The sequence below is a fragment of the Jaculus jaculus genome, chromosome 1, assembly GCF_020740685.1.
Source record: "Jaculus jaculus isolate mJacJac1 chromosome 1, mJacJac1.mat.Y.cur, whole genome shotgun sequence".
Taxonomy (NCBI): domain Eukaryota; kingdom Metazoa; phylum Chordata; class Mammalia; order Rodentia; family Dipodidae; genus Jaculus; species Jaculus jaculus.
In genome coordinates this window covers 6,578,297-6,592,073 of record NC_059102.1, presented here as the reverse complement: position 1 = coordinate 6,592,073, position 13,777 = coordinate 6,578,297, and the positions used below count along the sequence as shown (strand labels likewise).

Sequence of the window (13,777 nt, the reverse complement as noted above, 5' to 3'; positions counted from 1 at the left end):
CCGCGCCGCGCGCCGGCCGCCTGTGCGCGGGGCTGGCACCGAGGCGGGCGGAGCCCGGGGCCCGCGGGGCGGGGGCGGGGCGGGGGCGGTGCGGGGCCGGGCCGGGCCGCGTGCGCGCGGTGGGGGACCGGGCCCGTGGAGGAGCCCCCGCCCGCCCGCGGGCGCCCGAGCTGGAGGCGGCGGCGGGGGAAGGATCCTCCTCCGCCGGCCGCCGGGTGCAGCCTGTGCGCGGGGCTCCAACGTGGCGCGTGCCCCGGGTTTCTGGGCTGCAGGCGGCGCTGCGCGGTCCGGGAACTTGTTGAGTCTATGGAGGAGCCTTCTTTGGAACATAGGTTGGCGAGGATCCAGGGTTTTCTCGCCGGAGACCCCATTCCGTGGCCGTGGATGCCGGAGGAATGATGGGCTGTGGGTGCTAGGCGTCCTCCCCTCACCTGCAGGTTGTGCTTTGTGGCGGCGGGAGGGAAGGAAGGGTCTCTGCAGGGGTGGCCTAGGTGCCAGGCGACCTGGAGTTCCCCTCTGCAAATGAGAGCTGCGCTGCAGACCAGCTGAGTGACCTGGGGCCATAGCCCGTCAGGTCTGTGGCGTGCGGACATTTGGGAGCATTCTGGGGTAGGTCCACAACTGCACCTCATCAGGACCTCCAGTTCCTTCTGGTCCACCCCCCCACCAGGTGTTGGGTGTGTGGGCGGGCTGGGGGTGCTAAACATGTTTGATACAGAGTTGAATTCACCTGGAAAGTGGGAGATTTAAGGAGGTGCCTCTGTCGCATTTCTGGAACTCCCCCCTCTCACACCCCACGTTGGGAGTCTTTGGTCTTGTGAGCTTGGAGCTGCCAGCTTATGGTTCTCCCTGGTGCCTAGCAATCCCTGGTGGCTGGCCTGGGACTAAGCATGTCTGGTTGTAGGTCTCCTGGCCCCTCATTTTCTTCCAAGATCATACTTAAAAGTGGCCACACTTAGACTATTTCCAAGGAGAGGAAGGAGGCAGTGGTGAGCGTTGGCCAGTGAATCAGGAATAAGGGCGGTCACTCCAGGTTCCCTCCACCTTGCCAGACAGGAAATGTGCCTCTGCATCCCTGAATCCTTGCACCGAGCACCACCCTTGCCCCTGTTCCCTAAGATTTTGCTCCATCATTGTTCAGTCCATTGTCCTGTTTTATATAGTGTCTACTCATTGTAGCTGGCTTTATACGAAATGTTTTATTACCTGTATGTTTATGCTTTAGGGTGAGGTGTCCAGATGTTTCTGAGAAAAAGATTCTAAAATGTCTTCCCTTTTCATCTCCCTTTCGGCAGCCCTGGGATACAGCCCCAAGCTCTTTAGATCCAGATATCCCCAGAAAGGGGGTCCTAAACCAGAGCCCACCCCACTCTTTAATGCCCTTCCGAGCCCAAGTCTGCCTATCAGCCTGTTTACTTCTCTTGCTGTCCTCAAAGCTAGCTCCAGCTAGCTGTTGAGAGCTGGCTGGAGAGATGTGCCTGGTGGCATGTGAATAGTCTGCAAGCCTACAGCCGGACCTACTGCTCGGAGGGAAGCTAGAGAAGGGTGAGCAGGACTGGGCCGATGTTTAACACCAGAGGGCCGTGGTCCTGAGCAGCATGTTGCCCTGGAGGGGTTCTCTTGCAACTGTGGGCTCTGGGAATTCTGTTGGGGATCTGAGTTCAGAGTCCCAACCATTACACCATGAAACCCTCCTTAGGGTGACTTTGTATAAATCTTGCTTTATTGTAAATCCATACAATCGAAATCTGCCTTCCATCTCTTAAATATGTCATTGTAAAGCTGCCAGGAAACATGGAAATGGTCCCATTGGTAACAGGAAGGCGATGGTTTAAGAGCCGTGAGTAAAAGTTTATACAGAAACATGCACAAGGCCTTGCAGCTCAGACACGGGTAGCGCTGTGAGCTGACCTGGGGACTTCTGTGAAGACAGCCTCACTGAAGGTCTCTGGGCTCTGCACCAGCTGTTTTCCTGACAGGTTAGAGATTCCACTCGTGTACATAAGAGGGGTCAAGTGTGCTTCAGAGCATGCTCCAGAATGCTAGAAATTGTGTATTTGCCTAGTAAACTTCAGTTGTTTCTTTAAGTCTGTTAAACCATCAGTAGACTTCGCTCTTGCTAATGGTTTAGATCTGAAAAGTCCTCACAGACTCATGTATTTGAACGTATGTCCCCAGCTGGAGGAGCTGTTTTCAGAGATGGTGAGACCTCTGAGAGGTGGCCTACTTAGGAACAGATGGGCTCTGAGGTTGATAGCTGGACTTCTCTTCCTGTCCCTACCTGACATGTGAAGAGGGGACAAGTCCCAACCTCACATCCTACCATGTAATTCCAGGGCCTGCAAGCCACCGACTACCAAGCCTTCCCCACCATGGCTGGCTGGATCTCTTTCAACCATGAGCCAAAACAAATCCTTCCTCCCTCAAGTTGCTTTTGTCAGGAATTCTATCACAGCATAAGCAAAGTAATGAATACACCTCTTCTTGAAGTAAGAAACCATTTTCCTCTTGTATTACGTAAGTCCTGGGCATGGAAATGGTCTCCAGCATCACAAAATAAGATAGCAATGCAAACTTGTCATGCTGAACGTTTGCCTGTGGATGGACACGCCACGTGGGTGGCATCCATGCACCTCCATGCGCTGACCTGTGGTGCAGACATTGTGTTCTGAGCTGTTTGGGGAGGAAGGATCTTTGCCCTTCTTCCTGCCCACTGACCTTGATTACATTCTTATTTTTTATGGACAAAATATATAGGTCTATAATGAGCCCTTATGTTCAGCCTCCTCAGTAAAAGAAAGTGTATTCATTTTAGGCATCAATTATGTGTAAATTAGCTTCTTATATTTTGCCACAAAAGTAGTCATGAAAAGGGGGAAGTGGCACTGAGGGAGTGGGGTTTTCTGCTGAGATCCAGAGGATAAACTACTAGGAAGTACAAGGCAGCTACATCACCAAAACACCCAAGTCTCCTCCCCTCTTCTCCTCGCCTTCCCTCCCCTCCCCTCTCCTCTACTCTCTTCTCCTCTTCTCTCCTCCTCTCCTCCTCCTCCTCCTCTCTCTCTCTCTTTAATTTTTTTTTTTTCTTTTTTGGTTTTTCTAGGTAGAGTCTTGCTCTAGCCCATGCTGACCTGGAATTCACTATGTAGTCTCAGGATGGATCCAAAACTCACTCACGGTGATCCTCCTACCTCTGCCTCCCAAGTGCTGGGATTAAAGGTGTGTGCCGCCACACCTGGCTTCTTGTTCTTTTCTTTTGGCTTCCTAATTGAGATGTGGGCATGTCAAAATTCCAAACCAGCTGGGCGTGGTGGTGCATGCCTTTAACCCTAGCACTTGGGTGGCAGAGGTAAGAAGATCACTGTGACTTTGACGCCATCCTGAGACTACATAGTGAATTCCAGGTCAGCCTGAGCTAGCGTGAGACCCTACCTCAAAAAAATAAAAAATAAAAAAATTTCCAAACCAACAGCATACTAAGCTTAGAGGTCTAAACACCCTCCACACATACACACACACACACACTCACAGTATCCACCCACATGTGTGTGTCAATGATGTGCCAAGATATTCAGGATCATCTTTTCTATTCTATGTCTTTTCATATGTAGGACATAGCCTACATATCCATCATCAGCAGAATAGGTGTCCATGTCTTGGTGTATGCAAACTATTGATTCTCCCGTGGCATGCAGCAGCCTAGGGGAAGCATTCTCCACCATGATGCTGGGCAGGAACATTCGTCACAGGACTGTGGTAAGTCCAAGCAAGGGCTTCCAGTGGTACTCAGTGTGGGACTGCTGGTCACTCTGGGATCAGCTAACGGGGCGTGGCCCAGGACCCTGTGTTGCTGTTGGCCCATCTGCGGGAGCACATTTGCTCATCTGACTTCTTGTCTCATGTAACTTTGTTTTGCCTGACTGTTGTCCTTGCACCATCGTGATACCCAGCCACGCATGCCCTCGCAGGAGCCACCTACCATTTGGTGAGATGGGCTTGCATGTGCAGAAGTCAGAACCCAAGGTCGGGGAGACGGGGGGAGGAGAGGGGTCTGCAGACCACCACCATGCATGGGAAAAGGTTCTGAGGAAACTGCTGCAGAATCCTGGCCCTCCTGACTCTCAGATGCCGCCAAGACAGAGTCTGCCTGGAAGCGTCATTCCTCCCTCACACTTCAGTGTTCTCCAGTGATGCTACATGGGCCTGGATCGTCTGCGATGAGCAGTCACTCCCTCTGGACCAGAAGCTGCTGCTATGGCCACTCTGGGGCCACGCCTACAAAGGGGAGGTCGCTCACATGGAAACCCACCTGCACGGTGGGATAGCTGAGGAAGCTTCCACCAACAAGGCGGATATTCTGCTCAAAGGGCATTGCAGCCAGGCCTCCTCACCTTGACCAGAAGTCCTGCATGATGGCCTTCTGGCTCAATCCCTTTGACATTCTGGACTCAGACATGAGCCCTCTGCCTTCTATATTGGTTCCTCTCTATGTGTAAGCTCCCTTGCCTGTGGCTTTCTCATTATTCTGACCACTAAGTCCAGCCCCAGTGCAGAACAAAGCACAGTGGTGTGTCTGATGCCAAGCCACCGTTCTTCCATTCCACACCAGTCATCTTTTCCTTCCACAATAAGAAATAAGAGATTGTCTAGTGACCCCTAGTCCAGTTCCTATGGGACAAAGTGGACATCTTGAAGACTGCCTTGAGGGAGAGGAGAAAGCTTGGCCACTAAATGTCTTACCTCACTAGTTTAAGGACCTGAGCTTTATCCCTGGAACCCACTGGAAAGGCTAAGCAGTGGGTCTCATTCCACGAGGATCCCTGAAGCTCACTGGCTGTGGAGCAATGAGAGAGCATGTCTCAAAACACACAGAGTTCCAGAAGATGATACACTCAGTTGTCCTGACCTCCATACATGTGCACACATACTCCCACATATACCTGCACATGTGAGAACATGCAACTCTACACACATAAATGATGCCTGATTTTCTGTGTGGCATCACTGTGAATTGAATTTTTGGTTAGAAATAAGTTGTTTTTTACTTCTAAAGATAATGAAAGTGGCGCCAGGCTTCCTTTAAGAACAGCTGCCAAGCTGTGTGAAGAAGGATGGCATGGGCACATTTTGGCTTTCACAGATCCCACCTGGGCTGGGCTCTCCTCAAACCCGTCGGTGTCCTGGCATGGGACTCAGGCCTGAAATCCTAGCTCTCAGGAAGCTGTACTAGGATGATCACCTCAAGTTCAAAGCCAGCCTGGGCTACCCAGTTTCAAAAGACAAACAAATGCCCAGGTGTGGTGGCACATGCCTTTAATTCCAGCACTTGAGAGGCAGAGGTAGGAGGATCGCTCAGAGTTGGAGGCCAAGTTGAGACAACATAGTGAATTCTAGGTCAGCCTGGACTAGAGCAAGACCCTACCTTGAAAACACAATAAATAAATAAATAAACAAATAAATAAATAAATAAATAAATAAATACAAAAGCTCATAGATTTTCCATCCCAGGGCAGCTGCCTTCTCCCCCCCCCACCCACACACACCCCAAGGAAAAGCAGGAAGCAGGGGCATGGAACCTTGGGCTGGTCTGTCTTGGAGACGGTAAACACAGGGTTTTCCCACCATCTGCATTTGACCTGAAGGCCAGTCCTCTTGGCACAGACATAATAGTACTGAGCTTTTCACATCTTGGCCACCACCGCCATCCACATCTTCCTGAGCTTGCTGCAGCTCAGCATCAGTAAAGCGGCTCATGTGCCGGGCCAGAGATGACACCTTTGACCAGAACTGGGTCAAGAAGGGATAAAAATTACTCTCAGATTTCAGCATGTGGCTGCAGATCCACTTTGCATAAGACTGTCCTGTTCCTTCCATCTCAGAGGCGTGCCCCTGCACCCAGGCCCATGGCAGCTTGAGAAGATGCAGGGAGGCTTGACCCACAGAGCAGCCTCAGTGCCACTGACCTTGTAGCGCCTGGCACAGGTGTCTCCATGTTTGTGCCCTCTCCCAACTTAGTTACCTTGGGCCTGTGAGGGGTGGGGGCAGGGGAAGAAGAAGACAGGGCAGACTCTCGTTTCTTCTCTAAACTCCCGCTATGTTGGTAAAACTTCCCTCAGACGTCAGTCAGAATAGGTAAACAACATCCCCAAGGTCACACAGCTAGGAAGAGTCAAGATTCAAATCAATCCAGCCCTGCACATCGCAAAACCATCCCAGTCTGTTACTTATCTGGCCTTGGCGTTGCGATAGAGCACATAAGATACATTAGTATGGCTCTGCCTGAGCCAAGCCTCACTTGGGGCTGAAGATGGCTATGCCCTCCTCCTTACCTGGCCCTCAACAACACCAGGGACCTATGTCCTGAGTGGACTGCACCTCTCCAGGCCTCTGTGAGACTGGCTTGGTGCCATTGGGGCAGGCCCTCACCGTAGTCTAGTATTGAGCCTCAGCCTGGCATCCCCCTCTGGGCTGGCAGACTGCTTCTCTCGGCTTCCTTCATAAGACCCCCATTCCTCACTGCATCGCTGGCACTTGGGAGCAAAACCAGCCACAGAAACAGCAGTAGATCAGAGTCATTTTGCATTGGATAGCTCTGTCTTCTTCTCCAACACAGTGGCAGTGATATTGTCAGGCATCTTTATTGAAAACCAGTCGTTAAAATGCCCCACCACAGCATATGTGTTCTGTGTGTGCTGCAGTGTTCTGTGCTGACGGAATGGAGTCGCTTCACCGTGGCCTCTGTGGATCCCACACAAGCCCCAGCTGCCTTGGACAGCACCAGGTCTTGAGTTCCTCCTTGTCCCCTCCCCCTCCCACCCTCCCTCCTCCTCCTCTTTCTGTGACTGGCATGCTGTGCATATTATTCTAATTATCTGCTCTTGACATTTTCATACTCAGTGCAATAAATTATTTTGCTAATTTAGGTCTAGGAATTGATCACCTGCCTGGCTGCTGTGTGCACTGTAGAGTTCGGGTCTGCAGCATGGGAGAGCAGGGCTTGTGTTATTGAGAGCTTCAGGTGGGAGGAGCACTGATGTTTTCAAATCTCTTTCCATTCAGTAACCTCCGAAGTCACACACAGATTTTCAGTCCCTGATTTTTTGCCATAAATAATTCTTTCTTTTTTTGTAATATTATGGGCTTGTTGGGGGATTAAATAAATAAGTTGTTACTATACCCCACTGCGCGGCAGGCCACAGATCTTGCTGTCTTCAGTTGGCTCATCTATGAGGTGACATACTCTGGAGCCATATGTACTGGAAGATCTCACTTCTGGGTCTCACCCGTTAGTCCTGGTGCACTTGAAACTATCCAGAAGTTGAAGCAAACATCCATATTGACATGTAATTTTAATTTCTTCTAAGATTCAAAGAGTAACACGGGACTTTGTTCTTGAATGTTTCGTTATCTTGTTTTGAATCGCCAGTGTCCATCATTTAAGATGCTCAGTTTAGGTGCTGTGTCCATAGCTGTCCTTGCAACTGAAACTTGCCGCTCAGCAGCCCCAGCGCCCAGCACCCTCCCCCACCCCCACTTGCAGGAAGAAGAGTTCTCAAAGGCCCCCAAGGTCTTCCTATGTCTAGAAGGAAGAAAGGGTCTTGAGATCGCTGGGCCTTTATTTAGTTCTGAAAATGGAGGTGAATAATATAGTGTTTTCCCGCTTGTGGTCACTGGTCAACTATTTCAATAGATTAAACAAAGAAGCCTGAAAATCGATGTACTTTAAGAAATAATAATTTGTGATGGGGATGTGGACACGGTCCTAGAAATATGAGCTGGCATCACAAGACAAGCTTGTTGTGAACTACGGAGATGAAAGGAAGTCTTAATTCATCTTGAGAGTATTTTCAGTATGAATCTCCAGCATTTGTTTCAGAAATGAGTCGGATCTTGAAAAGTATTCCTCAAAGTAACTGCTTAGAAATAACAAAGCTTCAGGGGGTGTCCTCAGTGGCCATTTGTCATCTCATACGTACCATGTCTTCTCAGGGTCGCTCTTGAGTTCAGACCGCTAAGCACACCTAGGGTGTGGCTCGCCCCATTGTTTGGTCAGATTTTGTGAGAAATGAACTCCTGCTTTCGTCCAGGTGTCTCGGGCTACGGATGTGACACCGTGATGTTTTTGTTGATGGTTTATTCTGCCCTTGACTCCAAGTACAAGGATGAAGAACTTAATTTCGATGGCACCTTTTTTCATTCCCAGTGGAGTAAATAATGTCACATGAAGTTGATGGTGAGACTTCCAAGTCCCTTAAAATAAGATTCGTGATTCATTAACACCCAGAGACCAAAAAGGAAAAATCTGTGGCTTTTGCATCTGTAGGTAAAAACGTTGCTCTGTACTGTCCGCATGGCTCTTTCCTTTTTGGTCTCTGAGTGTTAAAGATGACTTTCACTTCTGGAAATTTCTCTGTTGTTAACTCAGACTGAACCAAAGAATGGGGCTCTGATTGCCCTGGATGTGCTCTGAGGCTCGGGCCTGAAGTTTCCATGCTATGGGAAAATTACTTGAATTTAATCTTGTATTTTAGGCCACATTTACCATGAAAATGGGGTGCATACATTAGAGCTGACATGTTATTTGCTTGGTCAGTACCTCTACCTTACTAGACAAAGAGGCAAGAGGCCAGAGAAAGGAGTCCACAGCCTGCATCGTGTGGCTTCTAGAAGTTCTTGTCTTACCTATAAGGGACGCGTGAAAATCTTGTGGAAGCTTGGCTCTTTTTTTTGTGGAAGTTGATAGTTTGTTAAGCATTTAAAGGATATTATAGACATGGCTGAAATGAAATCTTCTAAGGTTGTGGTGCCAGGAAGTTGAAATAAACAAATACGATACCTGCTCCTGACTTGGAATGAGAAGCTGTCCATTAGACTGCCCTACTCCATTGCTTGATATGCACGCCTAACCCTACATTCAAATTCCCACTGGTTTCCATTCCAAAGCGCTGTTCATTCCCAGTTGTCTTCAATCAAACTCCTTATATGGAAGGGTGGTGTCATGGCAGTCATACTTATTTTGACTGGAGCTGCCTTAAAGAGGAGCCTGTCTGCTTGGTCTCAGGGGACCCACCTGGCCAGAGATGACTGAAAACATACAAATGCATCCGTTACATTTGGCAGAGCCATCAGCTCATGTACATGCATAAATGAATGTAGTTCTGTCCTACCTGTGACGCTGCATGTAGTGGCTATCTGCGCTGGTTTTATGAGTAGGAAAAGCCTGGCAGAATTTGGCCTGCCGGAACCTAGTGCAGGTGGTCAAGTTTGCTATGTCCCCCCACACACACTATGCGCCATGCGGGTGCCCTTTGCTCGGGAGAAGCCGCTGAAACTTCCAGAGGGCCCGCTTCCAGGCTCAGGCCTCACAGAGCTTGCGTGGTGGCCTAACGTGGAGACCACTAATGCCTTATGAAAACTACAGGGGGTGTTGCTAAGTTACAGCTTAGAATTGTGTCGCTCCTTGTGACATCTGTACTTGACCAATTTGACACAGTTTAATGATGACACTGTTTGACCTAACATGGAAAGACTCACTGTGTTTAAAACATGTTACTGTAAGTGTGTGCATGTTTCTTTGGGATAAATGACAAGTCTCTCAGGAACCTCACATGAAAACCCCAATCAGGGAGCAAAGGCGGTGAGGGTTTTCTGCAGAAATGTCAGATACCGCTGCTCATCACTTAGTGCGGCACCACAGAGATGTGTTTTGGCCTTGGTGATTGCTGAGGTATGGAATACATGAAAGGAACTTGGCAAGATTTGGAGTTACTGTTGCTTTTCACCTAGGAGAATGGGGCACGATTCATTCTCTTTATCTAGGAGAATGGGGCGCTGTTCATTCTTTTCACCTAGGAGAATGGGGCACGATTCATTCTTGCACATGCTAACAACATGGTGAAAGAATTGTTTGCAGCAGGAATTGGAAGCTTTTCTTCAAGGTTAATTGTTAGTGTGTTAATGTGTAGTGAGCTGTAACATCTCTGTTATTAAAACCCATCTCTGCTGATGAAGCAGGGAAGCAGTATGTGAAAGTATAGGAAAGGGAAGTGAGCAGTGAGTCAGTTCCAAGAGGGGGGCCACACTTGGTGTACAGATGAAAGCTTCCTGAGCCTCCCTCTTCATTATAGCATAAATTGCTTGGCAGATTTTTGCTTCCATATGTGGGGCTCAATATGAAGATAAATTAAAAGATTTGGTACCTCCCAGGAGGATATGTTGTTTGCCCCCCATTTTTCTCTCATTGCAGTAGATTGGGGGCTAAACATAGCATTTGAAATTTGGGCAGAATTAGAATAGTGTATCCTAATGAGGACTACTTCTGGTGAGAGAAATGGTCATGAAGACATTCATCTGCTCATATTTGGGTAACAAATGGCATTTCTATGCCTCAAGATTCACATTCTTAGGGAATATAAAACAAACAAATAAAAACCAACAGAACAACAGGGGATGACAAAATCTTTGTCACTGCAAACAGAAGAGTTTTGCTTTGCTAATTATGCAGATCACATAGGTGTTGGAACCCCAGGAAGTCTGGTTGCTTTAAAGAGATCTGTATATGCTCTGGCCCCGCCCTCGGAGCACAGGATGATACCACTGCTCCTATTGGATTTTCATCTCTGGCTGATTTATTTAAGTACTTCAAGCACTGTCTTTGCTGTAGGCTTTTTAATATGGGAGCTGTTATAGTGACGGATGTGATATATGGGCCTTTTATTTTGATAGTTTCCAAGCAATTGAGATAAATAGTTAAGTTTCTGTAATTGTTCTTTGAAACCATATGAAAAAAAATATTAAGCATTAGCTTCCTGTGAATCTTTTTCATGAGTTAAGAATCAATAATCAATCAGCTATTGCTTGTAACATTATATTTAGTGATCTGGACATGAACTTCACCAGGAGCCAAGAAGCCATGGCCTCACATCATTTTTTATTTAAACATACCAAAATGGCAATGCAGTGATCTTTAATTCACCAAACATCACTGTGTGTCTTCATGCCACGTTGTAATTTTTCTTTCCTTCATCCCCTAAGGATATGAGATAAATTTAATCTCTACATCAATATTTTTGTGTTGCCTACCATTAATGCTGTGGAGTGTCTCCAGTCATTAACATCTGGTCAGAGTCCTCAAGTGCCAGGGCTTGCTCAGGCAGACTGTGCTAGGTAATAGCTTTTTGTTTGCTTCACACTGAGAGCGTAACCTATGTTTCCCTTTTCCCAAGGGCGCCTAGATGAAGAGACCCTCTTTGGATTTATCTTTTCTGAAATCCCACTGGAATCAGGAGGCCAGTCTGGTGGCTCTCCTCCCGTGGCCAGGGAGCTTCTGCTCTGAGAGCCAGTTTCCCCTTCTTTACACAGAGCTTTTACATGGTGACACAGAGTGTTTAACTCATGGAAGCAAGAAGAATGAGCTTATCTTATCTTCAGGGTTTTGGAGTAAAAATTCAAGTGTGTGGGGGCAGGTTTCAGTGCCTAACTTGGATTTTTCATCAAACAAAAGGAACTTTGAGGCCACTGTACAGGGGGTTATTTTGCAAGGGGAAGTCACCCATGAGTCGAGGGCGGAAGAGGAGCAGAGCGGGAGCAGCACGTCCCCTGGTTCTTGGTGGATTTCACGACACGCACACGGGCACAAAGCTGGAGCTCCCTTCCACTGCCAGAAGTCAGGAGGACCCACTGGGGTGTCAGTCCCTCACGCCCCGACAAGATAGGTGCTTAAGAGAACAAAGACATCACCGGATCCTTCCTTTTTTCCCTTGAGTGCCTCTGCCTTTTATTTTATAATGGTGGATTGGGGGCATAGATGAGTAGTGGAAGGGCAGGGGTGATTCATAAAGGTAAGGGCTCCATCAACTACAGTGTAAAAATAACTACTTCCCACAAGCAGGGCAGTTAAGTGTTACCTGTAGAATTTATGGAATGAACCCAAGTGTCCCAAGGATTGTGTAGACAGTTCAGACATATGTACTTGTCCCCTCCTGCTAACACCCCCCCACACACACATAGACCCTCTGAGCAGAGGTTTCCTGACACCACAACTTAACAGTCCCTCACCTTAGCAGACCTTCAGGGGTTTATAATTCCTGTATGTCCGATTTTCCAAGGACACTGAGACTTTGGCTAGGGAAACCCTACACTGTGCTCTGAGAATAAATTATAAATCTCTCTTTATAGTCACTTGGATATATTATGATTCATTGCCAGGCCCTGTCTCAGTGTGTGTCTTTTTTTTTTCCTAATCAAGAGAAAAAAGATTTCTTCTCCCAGTTTCTTGATTTCCTTTCTGAGAGAATGAAATTTTTTATGAACTCTTAAATTTGGTGGTTATTGCTCCATTACCTATGGAAACTACTGTAAAGACCTCATTTGGCTGCCATTAGCACGAGCCAGGGGCATCATCAGTGACATGGAAGGTGGCCCTGGTGCTCAGCCTGGGAAGAATGGCCCTGCTGGTCTCTGGAAAAGACTCCCATGGAAGTCATGGAGGGCCAACCAGGTGACAGAGGCTTTAAAGGCCTGTAAAGGGACCAGTGTGTGAGAATTTCTTCTGAAAGTGGGACTGTGTGCGTGTGGAAGGTGATGCAATGCGGGGAGCGCTTTCTTAGATTCCTGGGGTGACCTCCCCAGGTAAGCCAGCCATCAGCAACCGCTAGGAGCTGGATTGGGCTCTTTCGTTCTCCACACCTTCCGCTCATGCCTTCCTCCTGCCTCTAAACTGGTGCCTGCATACCTCAGCACATAGTTAGGGACTGGGCCTACTCCTGGTTAAAGTCTCAGCTGATGGTGGAGGCCAGAGGAGGATCTCCTTGCATCCTGGAGCACTCCCATCCTCTCCTTTTCTGTCTTTCCATCTCCCTTCTCCCCTTCCTTTCTCCCTATCTCTGTCTTCCATGCTCTCGCCCGTCTCTGCCTCTGCTTTATTCCCCGCCTCTTTCCATCTTCTCCTGTGTCTCTCTCCGTCTCTCCTTCCCTTTTTCTCTGTCTCCGTCTCTGCTTTTCTCCCCGTCTCTCTCCATCTTCTCCTGGGTCTCTCTCCGTCTCTCCTTCCCTTTTTCTCTCTGTCTCCATATCTCCTTTACTTCCTGTCTCTTTCCATCTCTTCCTCTCTCTCTCCCTCCCTAACTCTCTCTTCCTCAAGATTTTTGTCTCATGAAGTGTCCAGTTTGATAAAAATTCTCTCTCTCTGCTGCTGCTGCTGCTATGTTCTAGATATCAATGCTTCTTTAAAATAATCAAATTAAAGTGCAGGATATTCTTAGGCCTGTTTCTGTGACAAGTGACCTAATTGCTAACAATGTTATGTTATCAGACCCATTTTATTTTATTTTATTTTATTTTTGCTTTTACTTCATTGTTTCATTTTTCCCTAGAACACTCACCACAGCTAGTGTGTGGTAGGGCTGACTCACTGCAGGCATGGTGTGTTGAGGAGGATCCCCAGCGCATGCTCTTGGATACCTGAAATGCCAGTGGATAGGGTCTGCTCCTTTGCATGCTGCAACTGGGCTTCAGAACTGGCCACACGGTGTGGAAGGGGAAGCTCAGGAGAGCCAAAGCCGCTTGGCTAGACAGGCGGGGTTTCTGGATCTTCCCCCATCTAGCGTGCCATTTCTGTGAGTGCTACACGGCCCAATGTTCCGTGGGTCCAGAACACAAAGATACATAGGAGATAATGCTCTTCGCTTAAGTGCTCTCTCAATATGCCTCATTTTTTAATTTTAATTTTATTTGCAAGCAGAGAGAGAGAGGGAGAGAGAAGGGAAGACAGAGGGAG

The 13,777-nt window shown here is 48.1% G+C and overlaps 1 protein-coding gene across 3 annotated transcripts in view; it reads left to right on the top strand.

Annotated features, from left to right (window-relative positions):
- Dock1 (dedicator of cytokinesis 1) overlaps positions 1-13,777 on the top strand; it is a 561,057-nt gene that overhangs the window by 287,570 nt on the left and 259,710 nt on the right. The window lies entirely within an intron of this gene.